Source organism: Furipterus horrens, unplaced genomic scaffold (genome assembly GCF_987537825.1).
Source record: "Furipterus horrens unplaced genomic scaffold, mFurHor1.1.pri manual_scaffold_5, whole genome shotgun sequence".
Classification (NCBI taxonomy): Eukaryota; Metazoa; Chordata; class Mammalia; order Chiroptera; family Furipteridae; genus Furipterus; species Furipterus horrens.
Window position 1 is genome coordinate 90237770 of NW_028327175.1, and position 16784 is coordinate 90254553.

At 41.0% G+C, this 16784-nt stretch overlaps 2 long non-coding RNA genes across 2 annotated transcripts; both read right to left on the reverse strand.

Moving 5' to 3' along the window:
- Positions 1–450: 450 nt before the first annotated feature.
- On the reverse strand, positions 451–5923 carry LOC150008925 (uncharacterized). The gene is made up of 3 exons (XR_016511348.1): positions 5854–5923; positions 3699–3796; positions 451–533 (listed from the first exon to the last, which is right to left on the reverse strand). It is a non-coding gene; the product is annotated as an uncharacterized LOC150008925 (long non-coding RNA).
- A 9268-nt stretch (positions 5924–15191) lies between these two features.
- On the reverse strand, positions 15192–16656 carry LOC150008926 (uncharacterized). Its single transcript, XR_016511349.1, has 2 exons — positions 16523–16656; positions 15192–16319 (listed from the first exon to the last, which is right to left on the reverse strand). It is a non-coding gene; the product is annotated as an uncharacterized LOC150008926 (long non-coding RNA).
- Positions 16657–16784: the final 128 nt, after the last annotated feature.

A 16784-nucleotide genomic window follows, 5' to 3' on the forward strand; every position in this document is an offset into this window, starting at 1 on the left:
TGCGATATATTTTTCAGGAGGACGTGCATGAGGATATGTTATGTGCATTTTTGTTGCCAACCAACATCACAGCTGCAGAACTATTCAAGTCTTCAAGTGATTACATATCAGGAAAACTGAATGGGTCATTTTGTGTTGGTATATGCATGGACAGAGTGGCTGCCATGACTAGACAGCTTTCTGGTTTCACTATGTGGGTCAAAAGGTCGCTTCTGAATGTGAGTCTTCGCATTGTGTCATCCATGGAGAAAAGCTGACTAGCCTAAAAACGTCACCTGAGGAGCAAATGTGACTTCCAGCCAAGATGGAGGCCTAGATAGACATGCTGCATCTCCCTCCACAATTAAGAAGGAATACAACTATCTCCAAACTAGAGACAACCAGAACTTTCAGAAAATCAAGCTTCATGGAAGTCCAACAAACATGTAAAGAAAAAATACTCACCCTAGGCAGGTAGGAGGGGCAGAGCCGGGGCTGAGAGGAAGCAGCATGCCTGTGGCTATGGTGGTGGCAGCAGCAGTGGCAGTGGTAGGCTGGCAGAAAGCACAGTCACATGTTTTAAAAAGTAGGGAGGGACACCTGGGGAGCTCCCAGCACCAGACCAGACCGCACAGCTCACATTTCCAGCACTGGGGAAAATAAAGCCTCATTGCTTCTGACTGTGCAAAACAGTGGGGGTTAGGGTGGAGGAAGAAACTGCCAGTCTCTCAGCAGAATCTGCTTGTTTAAAGGGCCCCCATGGTCCTAGAATGTCCGCAGACCCACCCACTCTGGGAACGATGGCCAGGGCAACAGCTAGAGAGGCACCAGTCCCATACAGGAGAAGTGCCTGGAAAAGGGTTGATTGCTGAGCAAGTCGCATTGTTCCCTCTCAGTCCCATCCACATACAGCACCACAAAGTGGTGAAATGAGTCACCTGCACTGACAAATACCTAAGGCTCCACCCTTTACAATGTAACAGGTGCAACAGCTCTACCTAAGACACAGAGGCAAACAAACACAGAAGCCTGTCAAGTTGGGGAGACAGAGAAGTATGGCCCAAAAGAGGGAACGGATCAAGGTTTCAGTGGGAGAACTAAGCGATAAGGAGATAGCCAACTTAACAAACGAGGAAATAGTCAACCTAACAGAAATAAAGTTCAAAACACTGGTGATAAAGATGCTCACAGGCTTGATAGGTATACTTAAGTATGGCAAATGCATAAGGGAAGAAGTGAAGGCTATGCTAAATTAAATGAAGGAAAATTCACATAAAACCAGTGGTGAAGGGAAAGATACTGGGGTTCAAATCAATGATTTGGAATATAAGGAAGAAAAAAACAGTCAACCAGTACAGAATGAGGAAACAAAAATTGAAAAAATGAGGAGACGCTTAGGAACCTCCGGGACAACTTTAAACATGCCAACATCCGAATCAGAGGGGTGCCAGAAGGAGAAGAGGAAGAGCAAGAAATTGAAAGCTTATGTGAGAAAATAACAAAGGAAGACTCCCCAAATTTGGTAAAGGAAATAGACATACAAGTCCAGGAAGCATTGAGAGTCCCAACAAGCTAGACCCAAAGAGGACCACACCAAGACACGTCATAATTAATATGCCAAAGTTGAAAGATAAAGAGAGATTCTTAAAATCAGCAAGAGAAAAGCAGAGAGTTACTTACAAAGGGGTGCTTTTAAGACTATCAGCGGATTTCTCAAAAGAAACTTTTCAGGCAAGAAGGGACTGGCAAGAAGTATTCAATGTGATGAAAAGCAAGGACCTACAACCAAGATTACTCTATCCAGCAAAGCTATCATTTAGAATGGAGGGGCAGATAAAGCGCTTCCCAGACAAGGTAAAGCTAAAAGAGTTCATCATCACCAAGCCATTATTATATGAAATGTCAAAGGGACTTACTTAAGAAAAAGAAGATCAAAACTATGAACATTGAAATGACAACAAACCCACAACTATCACCAACTGAATCTAAAAAATAAAAACAAAATCCAACTAAGCAAACCAAAACAGGAACAGAATCATAGGTATGGGGATCATCTGGATGGTTATCAGCAGGGAGGGGGAAGAAGGAGAAATGGGGAAATGGTGCAGGGAATAAGAAGCATAATTGGTTGGTACAAAGTAGACAGGGGGAAGTTAAGAATAATACAGGAAAGGGTGAAGCCAAAGACCTTATATGCCCGACCCATGGACATGAACTAAGGAGGGTGAGGTGGCTTTAGGGGAGGGGTGTACTGCGTAGAGGGGAGCAAAGGGAAAAGAAATTGCGCCAACTGTAATAACATAATCAATAAAATATACTTTAAAAAAATGTCACCTGAACTTCACAATGTTTTTCAGAATATGATTAAAATTGTCAACCACATAAAATACATGCCCTTAACTCCTGTCTGTTCGCACAGCTCTGTGAGGAGATGGATGCAGAACACACATGTCTTCTCTTATACACAGAAGTGAGATGGCTTTCTAAGGGTAGATCACTGGCCAGAGTTTTTGAGCTATGAGAGCCACTCCAGAGATTACTTTTAGAAAAACAGTCATCGCTGGCAGCACATTTCAGTGACACAAAATGGGTCACAAAACTTGCTTACTTGTGAGACATATTTAACCTGCTCAATGAACTCAGTGTGTTAATTCAGGGGAGAATGACAACTATGTTCAGGTCAGCAGATAAAGTGGCTGCAATCAAAGCCAAACTGGAATTATGGGGGCAACGAGTGAACATTGGGATTCTTAACATGTTTCAAACATTAGCAGAGATTTTGAAAGAGAAGGAGCCAGGGCCTTCTTTCTCCTGGCTGGTGCATGATCACCTGTCTCAGCTTTCAGAAGAGTTTGAGCATTACTTCCCAACCACAAAAGACACCTGAACTGGGAAGGAACGGATCCGTGACCCATTTGTGAATAAGCCAGATGAATCAACTTTATCTGTGCTAGAACAGGATCAACTGCTTGAGATTGCAAATGATGGTGGCCTTAAAATTATGTTTAAGACAACTTCAGATTTCCATACGTTCTAAAGTCAAGGCGGAATATGCTGAGATTGCCACAGAAGCACTGAAAAGCCTGCTTCCATTTCCAACAGCCCATCTTTGTGAAGCGAGGTTTTCTGCAGTGATAGCAATCAAAATGAGAGTACGGAGTAGACTGGACATAAGCAACACACTTCAGGTGTCACTGTCACCCATCCTCCCCAGATGGGACCATCTAGTTGCAGGGAAACAAGCTCAGGGCCCCCAATGATTCTGCACTGTGGTGAGATGTATAATTACTTCATTATATATTACAATGTAATAATAATAGAAATAAAGTGCACAATAAATATAATGCACTTGAATCATCCTGAAACTATCCCTGGTGCCCCCAGCCCCCACCCCCCATCCATGGAGAAGCAGTCTTCCATGAAACTGGTCCCCGGTGCCCAAAAGGTTGGGGACTGCTGCTTTATGGTTCTTGGCTGCGAGCAACAGATGCTGATTCTGACTTAAGGGGAAAGGGATGTACTGAACACATATTAGGTATATTAGGTAGCTCACAGAATTACGGGAAGGCTAGAGGTCCTAGGTGAAAATAGGCTATGTACTGGGGGGCCCAGAACCTGTTTGGGAAGGTCATTGTTGCTGCCAAGGAAGAGCAGATTCTGTAGATGCCTGCCTGCCCCCCACCAATGCTGCATGTAGGATGCTGCCCTGGCTCTGTTACCTTTGGATATTGCATGTGGCACCGGAATGGGTTCACCTCTCTTCCACTGCTTTGGGTCAAATTGTGGGGCTGTTGCATTTGATTGGCCAGACCTAGGCCTGCAAAAAAATGAGGGGGAAAAAAAAAGTGGAAAGCAGACCTTATCATTTCTCACTAAGACTCAAATGGTGAGGACTTCTCCAAACATAGGAAGATAGTCCAGAGGGTGAGCAGCCAAAAACGTTACAGATGTCTTCTATAGGTAGGAAGCATCTGCTGCTCTGTACACATTTGAGTCACAGCTTAATTTTATCCAACTTAGAAAAATACTTTAAGTGGTTTGTTGGTCTCCCTTTCCTTCTGTTATTAAAATAAAATAAAAATAAAACACTTGGATAACTTCTTTTAGCAAATTCTTTTAGTAAGGTAAAATTCTGATATCAAAACCTCACAGTATTTTTTTCTTTTTCAAGTTTGTATAGCCGTATTTGAAATATAACAATGGAGCAAGTCTTTTCATAGTAAGCTTAACTACAGCTTATCTCCAAGATTCTAATCAGATTCTTGTTCTGAGCCAATTTACAGTTTCTCAATTTGCAAAGTTTTTTTTCTATTGTCTTTCTTTCTTTAAATTGACACTGTTAAATTTTCTTTTAAAAAGTATGTAGCACTCTGGCTGGTGTAGCTCAGTAGATTGGATGCTGGCCTGTGAACCAAAAGGTCACTAGTTTGATTCCCAGTCAGGGCACACACCTGGATTATAGGCCAGGTTCCCAGTTGGGGTGTGTAGAGGCAACCACCTATGGATGTTTCTTCCCCTTTCTTTATCCCTTCCTTCCCCTCTCTCTAAAAATAAATAAATAAAGTCTTTTAAAAAATAAAAATAAAAAGTATGTAATTTGTATTACTACAAGGTAGAAAAACAGAAAAAAAAATAAGGCAGAACAATAATGAAGTACAGGGGAGAAATACTTATTTTTGTAACAAATCTAAGGTTAACAAGGATTTTTACTGTGAAACATTAGTTTATGCAGAGTGTATTATTTCTCAGGTATATAGAAAAATCATATTTCTTACATGTTAGTAACTACTCTGTATGTGTTTATTAGTTAGAAGTTTCACTCTTTTTATTCTGTGAAGTCTCAAAATCTTAGTCTGTCTCATTGATGTCCCATTTATCGGACACTGTTTTAATGAGAAATGGCATTTGAGCTGTCATTGCTGTTTCACTTTAAAGGTACCCTCTCACCACTTCCTGTGATTTTATGGTGAAATATATTATATTTACTTAATGATTTTGTATCTCATTTCTGTCCCACCCCCTAAACCTTATGAAACAGATGAGAGAGACTCCGTGTAGAAATTAGGTACTTTCCTACCATTAGACAACTGTCAATTACAAAACAGATTGGATTCCAGACCTACCAATATTTCTGGACAGGGAAGAAAAGATGTTTTAAGTATCAATGAAAGAGAGCATTGGTGGTGGGAGGGGAAGGTAATTTGTACAATTTTCTTTCAAATTTTAGAAATTCATGGCCCAGGGTGCTGAGCTGCTAAAGCCTGTTCTTATCTTGTCCTGGGACAGGCAAATATCTCTGAGGCCCTGAAGCTAGGGGATGCGGAAAGAAGCTGGTGTGGGAGCGGAGGGGAGGCCAGCCAGATGGTGGAGGCATGGGGGCGCGGGTAAGGGGTAAGGGGGTGCTAATTAGCTTTTCTTGCCTCACCAACAGCCAGTGGCAGCAGATGGCTGCACCCTTAGCATCCTTTTTCTGTCTAGCAGGCAGTAGTGGTTGATCTTGTGGTCATGCAGAAAGCAAGTACTTTTCTATTCTTTTCAAAAAGTGGAAGTGGTAGAAGGACCTACAAAAGGAAAATCTAGATTTAAGTCTTCTATGTCTAAAGAAAAATAGCTCTTCTCTCCTTCTATCTTTTGCAATAACTAGATGTCCATTCACATTTTGACAATGCCAGCTGGAAGTGACTTGTTCTTTCTATTAAAAAAACCAAACCAAACTAATCAAATTGTGTCTGGGTATCTAAAAAGTAATTGATAAAATGATCAAACTGGCTATGAAGTCTAAACTCAACAGCCATAGCATCTTGTATTCGGCGAGAGGTTGGCTTACAGATAACTGTAAAAAGACTCAGCAGAGCACATGTCAGAGCTACTCACTTGGGCTTTTCTTGCACAATATCAGTTTCTGTGGGGTGGGGACTGTGTCTTAATCATTTCATAATTTCTCTTGAGCTGGAAGTCTATTAAAAGAAATCAAAGTGTGCTGAGTTAATCATTACACGTACTACTCAGTGTATGTATAATTATTATTAACTTTATGCCAAGATAAACATTAGTGAGCATGACAAAGTAAAATAGTTAACATTTTGAAAATGCAATACTGTACCAGGCTCTGGCTTCACTGCTATAATGCTTTACATGTTAATTTAAATAGTAGCTTTCAAAATTGGAAAGCAAAGATTCTAATATCTATTTTTGTAGAAGAATGGAAAGTAATAAATGTTTGCTGGGGACAATGTACCAGACACACTTTACATACATTAATGTATTCAACATCCCTATAAGTTCGTTCCTTCTCTGTTTTTTACAGATAAGGAAATGAAGATTCACAGATATTAAGTACATTGCTGGAGGTCACATAGTGAGTGGCAAAGCAGGATTCACACTTGGGTATGCCTGATCATAAAGCCTGCACTGTCCTGCCTTTATTCTCCCTGAACTCCATATCTCCATTTGTCCCCAAGATATTGTTTTATTTGTCCAATGATTGGCCAAATCAACCCGTTCTATCTGCAAAGCATTCTCCGAGTCCTCTCTTGCCCCCAGCGCCCATGCACCCAGGGCTTCAACTGTGTCACTCTCCTGCCGTCAGACCATTTGGGGAACTTTCAAAGCCAAGTGGGAAGAGTGTTAATTCTGAGCCTAAACTGCAATTCTGTAATTCTCTTCTCCCAAATTCCCAACCTTCACATTTGCTAATATGTGATACATATATATTATTCTTGTATTTGATATTTATTCTATTGTCTCAGCATCTTTTAGATCTAACATGTCCAATGTTAAAAAGATTCCGTTTGGGGCAGGTGCAACATCTATGGTTCTCTTTCTCATTCCTTAGCAGGTCACATTCAATTCTTTAAATATGTATTTTTCATCAAGTAAATGCTTTTTTTCAATTTCTTCATCAACATTCATGATCAAGTTTGCTGGAAGCATTTGAGATGACACAGTAAACCTCAGGCTGAAGTCAGCTGCTGGGATTTAAGGAGAATAAGTCTTGCATCTTATGTTGCTATTTACTATATTTGGTAATATTTTGTTAGTAGATATTTAATAAAATAAACATTAGAGATCAGACCTTTATTTTCAGACAAGAGTAATAGAAAATAAGAAGTTTTCCAAATGGAATTCTTACAAAGTTTTTAAATAATTGAGAAGTTTTAGGAGTATCTTTTGACTCATGCCTACTAGAGTTCTTTGCTCAAAGGAAGTATACAGAAGTATCTGTTGATAAGGCAGACTCATTACAAGCATTAAGAGATTGGTGAAAGGTCAGGGTACTTAGGCTACCCATTGTTATAGATCGCTCTACTCCCATATGGGTGCCATGGAAGGAAAAGTGACAGGATTTCATAATCTGCCGTGTCCCTAAGGAAATTCTGCCATCTTCAAGAGTCTTATAATTTGGTTTCAAATGACTGCTATAGATGATAATGTAATGGGGGTTCATAGGAGGAATGACATCTTAATTATTTGGGGTTGAAGCAGAATTTTAGGATTCACTTCACTTTAAACAAATAAAAGCTGGACTCACCCCTGTGACTTCCCTTTTCCCTGTGACAGTTGAGACCTCGCTTCTCCATCCCTCACTCTGAGATCAACTCAACTTAAATCTCTTAAAGGAAGTATATAGTAAATGAAAAAACTGAGAAGTTAAGATTAGAGAAATGAAACCAATTTTTAAAAAATGACAACAGGTTTCTGAAAACCTTGTGCAGAAGTTGACTCAAGTTACCACAGGGTGATTTTTTCAAGTGAATGTCACAGTGAATGACAGAATTTTTCTGCAGTCATGGCTGCCATGGTGGATTGTTTGACCTAATTTCTTCTGGTATGTAATAGAATCTAGGCTTATATGGTTCTGGATGTAACTCAAGAGCCCCAGTGAGACTAAGGACAGGAGCTTTGTGCTTTACATCCTCTATGTTCTCCACAGCGGTGCCTCATAATTTTATCATCCCTGACCTCTTTTGATAAATATAAAAATCTCATCTTCCCTAAAAATCTGAGAAAGCGTCTTAGAAACAGGGAACTTTCTGTCTCCCCCTCCCCACCTCCACTACCCAGTTGAGAATCACAGCTTTTACAAAGCCTGTCTGGCCAAGAAGATTTAGTCAAACTTTTATTATTATTTTAAATTGATTTTTAGAGAGAGGAGAAGGAGAAGAGAGAGAGAAACAGTGATTTGTTGTTCTACTTTATTTATGCATTTATTGGTTGATTCTTGTATGTGCCCTTACCAGGAATTGAACCCACAACCTTAGCGTATTGGGATGATGCTCTGACCAACTGAGTTACCTGGCCAGGGCCTGAAGCTAATTATTTAAAAAATCCAAATCACTTACTGAAATAAATCTTCCCCTGCTTGGATGTCCAGGACAATTCCTCTTTTTCCATGATATCCTCTTATATTGTCCTGGCCTGAAGGGATCACTTCATTCTCTAAGTGTTTTTGAGACTTTTCATCAAATGTGACTTCTTTGGGGCTTTGTCACTCATGGCATAGTTGCTTAACCTATTTATTCACATGTCTATGTTTCATTTCTACACATACATTTATTGCAGGAACAAATCACATTTATATTTTAAGGAATTTATTTTATAGCATGCAATGCAGTGCTTTGCACACAGGAGTTAATAAAATTTCCTGCTTAATCAGTTTTCTATTTTTGTTTTGCTTTAGGCAAGGCACAACTGTTATTTTATGACTCAGCTTAAGTAATGTACTTGTTTTAATTATAATTTCCTCAATTTCACATTTTTCTTGGAAAATGTAAGCTGGGGCTAAGGTTAAGATCGGCTTCCCTTAACACCTTAGTAATTCCTGTTTTGAAGCACCCCCTGCACAGTGTGGCTTGAAATAAAAAGCACACCGCAAGGAGATTAGGGACTCCATCTGGGGTTTCTCTCTAATTCTCCCTGGGGGCTCTGGGTTGCCACTTCTAGGTCTCTGTAAAATACTGTATCCATTTGCCAGTCACTGGAGGCTGACATTCTTTGAAACCCAGCTCGGAGATATCTGGGGGGTTTCCTCATTTCCATTGCAGAGGACTGTCTGGGCCTTGGTGTATACCACTTTGTTCATGCCTCTTTTTTACTACCTGGCGCTCCGAGGCTGCTTTTATTTAGATGTATGTTTGCTTGTCCACAACTGGACTGTGAAGCTCCTCAAAGCAGGGATCATGTACCTCAGTTATCCCTGCTCTGCGATGCAGTAAGTCTTTCCCAAATGCTTGATGAATCAATGCATGGGTCAATGAATGAGCAAATGAATAGGAATTTTTAGGTATCCTAAAATCTTTAAGGGTTTCTATTTTAATATTAAAAAAAATGTATATCTATGGAGAATTTTAGGCCAGAAAAGGACCATTTAGGTTGATTCTTATATTCTCTTTCCATGAGGTAGATACTTGTTTTTTGTTTGACCAGCATCCCTTCATAACATTTAGGGATGTACTCCTCATTCTTGATGGAATCCCATCCTGTGTGGTTTGGTGGGGCAGCCTTGACTCCTGACTCTCCCTGATCCCTGCCTATAAAAGGGTGGATTTTGGCTTAGGCCTGGCCCATCAAAGTACATCCTAACCCTGGACACAGTAATTGGTTCAGGGCTGGGCAGGTGACCCAAACAGGCAAACCAGTTCTCCTCAGATTTCTTATGTTGTGGGCAAATAGTAGTATTTAGGCTTGGGGTGCCCAGAAGAGAGCCTATGTTGGAATAAAACCTACTGGTAGAGAAAAGCAGTATGAAGAGATGGAGAAGAAGAACATTTTGTTGATGGCATTGCAATCTCCCAATGGCATGGACCAGTTTAAGTTCATATTTCAATCACATTTAAATTTAATACGCTTCAAATTCTTCATCCTTCCTGTTCTACCTGAGGTTGAGTCTAAATCCACTATAGGGAGAGCCACCTGCCTCTTGGTTTTGCTCTGTGTCCATTCTGTGCTGGTCTTCTCTAGATGGGACTTATTATGGTTTCCACCTACATTGGCCTCTCTCATGTCTGTTCCCAATGCTTCTGCTGACTGTCTACGGTTCCACCAAGTAAGTCTCAAGTGTCCAAGTCATCCAGGTCAGTCCGCAGCTTCCCTGTCCCTTTCACTCACCTAAATCTGCTGGCCTTCCGTAGACCGTCCACATCCTTCTTATGGGATGGTATATTAGTCAGGCCACTCCAGAGAAACAGATCCAATGAGATGTGTACATACATAGAGAAAAAAAGATTAAAAAAAAAAAAGAAATTGGCTCATGTGATTACAGAGGCTTCGCAAGTCCAAAATCTGCAGGGTAGGCTGGCAGTCTGGAGACCCAGAAGTTAACGGTGCACTTAAAGTCTGAAGGCTGTCTGCTGTTAGAATTTCATCTTGCTCATTGGGGAGGCCAGTCTTTTGTTCTGTTCAAGCCTTCAACTGATTGGATGAGACCTACCTATATTATGGAGTTTAATGTGCTTTATTCAAAGGCTACAGAGAAGGAAAACTCTGATTCCAAAAAACCTCCGCTGCCTTGCGGCATACCTCTTCAGGGGAAAGGCTAAGGGAGTAAACCCCGACAGAAAATCTGGAGCCGGAGTCCCTAAGGCGGTTCGACGTTGTAGTCAACACCGGCAACTCCTGCGGCGCACCTGAAGCCAAGCTGTATTGACTCCGTCTTTCCCTTGGACCCTTCAGCTGCGAAGAGAGGGGGGGTCTGCTGCATGGGCAACAGCAGACCCTCCATATCACCCTGCCCAGGCTCTGTAGCTTCAGCTCCACTGGAGAGGACACTCCAGCGTCATCGCAAGATGTCGATTCAACACGGGAGGAGACAGATACCGTGTCACTCCCGAGTCGGACTGCACAGCCATTCTCGGCGGTGCAGATAGACTCTTAAGAAGCTACACCATCGTCTCTCGAGACGGACGGCTGCCGACGACGACGACGACGATTCAAAGGCTACTTATTTAAATGTTAATCGTATCCAAAACACCCTTACAGAAACATCCAGATAATGTTTGAGCACCTGTCTGGGCACCATCACCATGGCCCAGCTAAGTTGACACAGAAAATTAACCATCACAGAAAGTTAGACTCTTTTCCATGTGGCTACTCACATTCTTTGTCTTTTTTTTTTTTTTTTTTGAGGCGGCTGTCTTCCATGGTTCTGGAGAAGGCTTCTTTGGAGTCTGCTCTGCTGCACCAATGTGGAAGAAAACAGGGGACTTTGTTACAAGGCAGAAATCATCTCTAATCTTGGATCCTTGACCCTTTTTCTCACCTTAGCCAAGGGGTAGACAAAGAAGCATGACTCCCACAGTGCATCCGGCTTCAAACTCTCCTTCTTTCCCAAGACCGGAGGTTTTTATTGGGGTTGGGGTGGTAGAGACCGAAAGATGGGATGGATGGGACTGGTTCAGCCAGATTGCCTTTCTTTTTTTAACCATGTCAACTATGCAAATTTTGTATTTTCTGTTTTCCTCTGCTTTTTAAAACATTAAACAATTTTTTTATTGATTGATTGATTTTAAAGAGAGTGAAAGAGAGAGAAACATCGATGTGAGCTGTGAGAAACATCGACCAGCTGCCTCCTGTATGCACCTCAACCAGGAATCGAATCCATAACCTAGGCATGTGCCTTGACCAGGAATTGAACTGGCAACCTTTCAGTTCATGGAAAGATGTTCTAAACAACTGAGCCATGAGGTTAGAGCTTTTTCAAGACTGAGTTCCAGAAAGGAACCCAGCTGTGGGGGCTGGAAATGGTGCCCTTACTTTTCTAGATTGATCCAAAAGACTAAGTCTTATGGAGAAATTTAAGGCAAAATGAGAGAGGAAGGCTGGTGGGGAAGGAATTTAAGGCAAAATGAGAGAGGAAGGCTGGTGGGGAAGATATTTTAGGCAAGGAAAGTCTCACCTCTATAGTCTAAAAAGTAAATGCTTTAATTAAAGTGTTATTGGGTAAGGATAAACCATACACCAAGATAAATAAAATGTCTGACTAAAGTCTGATCATGAAAAATGAAAGCCCTTAACTCTTTGGGTGGAGTCAGTTCCAATCAGAGCAGAAACAGCCAAAGTATATGCAAACCTTCTACTTTGACACAGTTTTTATTAATATTTTTACCACTCAAAGGCAAAGATGTAGAATATAGGGTGAAGGGGTCTACCTTTGAAAGATTTTTAGAAACCTGTTAAAAATCAGGTGCATGAATATTAGGTTAAGCCCTGGCTGGGTAGCTCATTTGGTTAGAACATCACTCAGATATGCCAAGGCTGCGGGATCCCCAGTCAGAATCAGCCAATGAGTGCATGAATAAGTGAAACAACACATTGATGTCTTCCTCTCTCTCAAATCAATAAGTTAAAAAAATTTTTTTAAAATACTAGTTTAAGGATGGTTTAAAAGATTTTTAAAGAAAAGTTTTGTATGTTATGACCATATTTTGGCATACTAAAACTAAATGCAGGAGTGCAAAGTGTTTTCTCTTTTTGACAAAAGCATAGGCTATAAACTACTGAGTGAAAATAACTCCACCAGTCATTCTATTGTCAAATATCCAGATTTTAACAAACAATCTGGAAAGCAATTTTGAGTAGTATGTAAACTTTGTGGAACTATGCTAAGAGAACAATCCCATTGAGATGATAAATATACCTTTGAAACTGTTACGCGTTTTTTAAAATACAAAAATCAAAATCAGGGTTGGAAGGGATTCTGGATAGCCACTCAAACTTCTGAAACATGATTTATTCTTAACACTTTTATAGTAACTAGAAAAAGTGCTAAGTTTACAAAGTGTATTCGAAATGTGGCCTAGTAGACCGTGTATTAATTTTCTTCATTTACTCAGCAAATATATATTGAAGAGATATCGCTTAGTAACATATTTTTCTACATTTAGTACTGCAGCCCAGCTATCCCATTTGTTTGTATTGTATACTCAACTATCTGCCAGCTGTCACCCCCCTCTCCTGGGACAAAAAAGGGTTACTGCAAGCTCTCAGTCTCCCTTCCCCTGTCTCTGTCTCCCCACACCCATCTTAGTCTGGGCCCCTTTATGCCTAGATCTTATAGGTCTCCTGTATTTCTTTGTCCCAGCTCCAAATGACACACACAAAGTAGGCAAAGGTCAAATAAGTTCTATGTGGTGAGGTAGCTGCGTGTTGTGGGAGGACTCCTGAAGAGGGAAATGACATGGCAAGCTGAGGCTTGGTGGGAATGTATATGGCCTCTAACCACTAATCAGAACATGTGCCCTGACAAGTGGAGGTTTATAGATGAAACAAGGCAGAATATTTGTAACCACAATTGTCCTTGTAAGTGCAGAAGCAAACTTATATAGTATTTATTATTTCTCTTTTAATTCCTTGGGGAAAACATTGGCAGTGATGGGATTTCAGGAACTATTTAAACGAAGAGGGCTAAACAAACAGCATGAAAGAACAAGAAATAGGCGTTATTGAAGATGCAGAGCTAGGCATGGGAAAAGCTGAGAGAATAAGGGAAGTGTACATTTGGAAAAGTACCTGACCAAATGTTTGCATACTCTAATTCTAAGATTATGAGATTTTCCATTTTTTTTTCACTCCTTTTGATTGAGGACACAGGATTCCTATATGTCTAATACATTACATATTTTTCTTTATATACTTTTCCTATTTTATCTTTAAAGACCTCTTGTGAGGCAGGAATCACCCTCTGCCCCCCCATTTTCCTATGAGGAAACCAAGGAATAACTTCTATAAAGTTACAAAGCTGTCGATAGCAAATCATCATTTGTTTGACTTCAGTGTTCTTGTTGCAGATACTAAGATGTAATCTAAATCTCCTAAAAGAATCTGAGGGTGAGGGATTCTATCAAGAGAAGCTTTATGGGATTGAGAGCAGTAGAGATTGTGCCTGACTGAAATCACTTCACATACAGTCTTAAAACTTCAAAATGGACAAAAATAACTTTAAAATAAAATTTCCAAATAATTTTTTAAACTGTGAGGTAAAAGGGAGGACAGCGTGAAAAACAAACCAGTGCAGCAACAAGAGTGGATTCACATTCCGATTCTGATCCCGTCACCTTAGACCTAGCACTAACCTTTGTTAGGCTTCACTTTTTGAGTAATTTGGGTTTTCCAGACCCTTTAAAGTTACTAAAATTATATGGATCCTTATAACTTCTAACACCAACTTCAAAATTGAAGCTTTTTGATTCCTAACTCTCAAGAAGTCAGGGAAGGAAGGAAGTACGGCGGGCCCTAGAACAACACATCCACCCCATACAGTTGGAAACGAAAACCTAGGTGTTATTTAAGTTTGACTTCAGCACTTAAAAATTCACAAATGCTGACTCCCAACTCCCGAAAGGAAATACCGTTTCCTATCAGCAGTTGGTTGAATCTGCGAATGCGAAACCCAGGGATAGACGGGCCCATTGTATACTGATTGAAAAAAATAAACATTTAAGTAAACCTGGGCAGGTCAAACCCATGTTGTTCAAGGGTCTACTTGTATTTGAGATAACAGGGCAGGAAATAGAACCATTAATGAGGTGAGTATTACTCATACAGTGCCCAGAAATTCTCGGAGGGTGATAGGCAGCCTGGTGCCTGTCACTAATTCTTATGTCTATGACTTGATTAATATTTAAAGAACATCCTGGCCTTCATTTCTGCCATTATTAAAGTAACTACCCTGTAATTACCCTACAGATGTGTTCCTAATAGGTTGTGAGGTAGCCTTCTAAGTTATAGTTAAGGGTGAAGCTCTGGAGCCAATTGAAACTGCCTGGTTCAATTGTAGTCCTGTTGCCTGCTTGGGTTGCTTAAGGAAATTCACCTATAAAATGGATAAATTTTCATAAGGGATTAATACCCAAAATTTAGAAAGTACTTATAAAGCTCAATACCAGTTAAAAAATGGGTAAAAGACCTGAACAGACATTTCTCCAAGGAGGACATACTTATGCCCAATAGATGTATGAAAAGATGTTTAACATCACTAATCATCATAGAAATGGAAATTAAAACACCTGTCAGAATGGCTATCAATAAGTCAATGAACAAGTGCTGGAGAGAAGGTGGAGAAAAGAGAACCCTGGTGCATTGCTGGTGGGAATGCAGTCTAGTGCAGCCACTGTGGAAAGCAGTATGGAATTTCCTCAAAAAACTAAAAATGGAACTGCCTTATGACCCAGCAATTCCATTTTTGGGAATATATCTGAAGAAATCCAACACACTCATTTCAAAGAATGTCTGCACCCCTGTGTTTACTGCAGCGTTATTTACAATAGCCAAAATTTGGAAGCAGCCCAACTGTCCATCAGTAAATGAGGTACATTTACACTATGGAATACTACTACGTACTTGGTCATAATAAAAGAAGGAAATCTTACTTTTTGCAACAGCATGGATGGACCTAGACAGTATTATTCTAAGCGAAATAAGTCAGAGAAAGACAAGTATCATATGATTTCACTTATATGTGGAATCTAATGAACAAAATAAACTAATAAACAAAGTATAATAGAAACAGACTGGTAGATACAGGGAACAGCCTGAGAGCTGTCAGAGGGCAGGTGGGTTTGGGGATGGGGTGAAAAAGGTGAAGAGATTAAGAGAAAAAAAAGAAAGTCATAGACCCAAACAACAGCGTGGTGATTAGCAGAGGGAAGGGGGCAGGTGGTGTGCGGGAGCAGAGGGTAAAAAAAGGGGGATAAATGGTGATGGCAGAAGTGACTTGGGGTGGTGAACACACAATACAATATACAGGTGAACTATTAGAGAAGTGTACACCCGAAACCCATATTTTATTAACCAACGTCATCCCCAATAAATTCAATAAAAGTAAAAATTAAAAAAATTAAAAATAAAATGAATTTTCAGATAGAAATAATCCAGTTCCCACAGCACATAACGGTTTCGTGGACGGATCATCCATGGAAAGCCCAGTGCATGGCACACAGTAAATTCCAATCAACGTTAACCACAAAGTTAAAACTTTTCAAAGGGATTCATGAACAGTCTACTAGAATGGGTTTTCAGTTACAATTTAGGGGATTCCCCTTTTAAAGCAAAGTCATTTCTATTTAACTTTTCATATACTATTTAGATTTTGATACGTCGGATTTTAGTGAAGTATGAATATTAACAGCTTGTGCTATTTCCTCAATCATATCACTTGTGAGGTGGTTTTGATTTTATAAACCCTCAGCTTGTAGAATAAACGAATCAGGGCGCGCCCATCAGCAGCGGCAGCAAACGATTTAGCGTCAGGACTCCTGGTTTCTCCGTGGTATTCATCCGTCAGTTTCAAGACAAACGTACATCAACTTGACAGAGAGGAGGTGTTTTGATACAAGGTTTCCCACCTGAGAGAAAGATAAAAGCTTGCATTTGGAACCAGCATGCGGTGCGTTTTGCCTCTCGGACACCAGCGCCCTTGCCGTAACCTCGGGGCAGCCGGGCCTCGGGCCGTTTTCCGAGCCCTCTCCGCCCCGCCAGGATTAGGTTACGACGCCCGCGGCGAGCCCGGCCTCCCAGAGCTTTGCGTAGGGCTGTTAAGGACGTTTACGTTTGAATTTCCCTGACCCGCCGGGTGTGGGCGGCGGCACAGACCCGCCCAGGAAACCTCCGGGCCGCCGGCTTCTTCCCGCCACCCGCCGGCCCTGCCCCTCCGGGGGTCCTCGCGGGGTGTCGGGAGGGCCCCGCCGGCGCTGGGCCACAGTCGGCAGACGAGCAGTCTCAGGCGCCACTCCCCACCGCCCTCAGCCCTTCCTCTGCCACGCCCAGCTCCGGGCGCCGAGCGGACGATTGCCCGATTTTGAATTTACAGA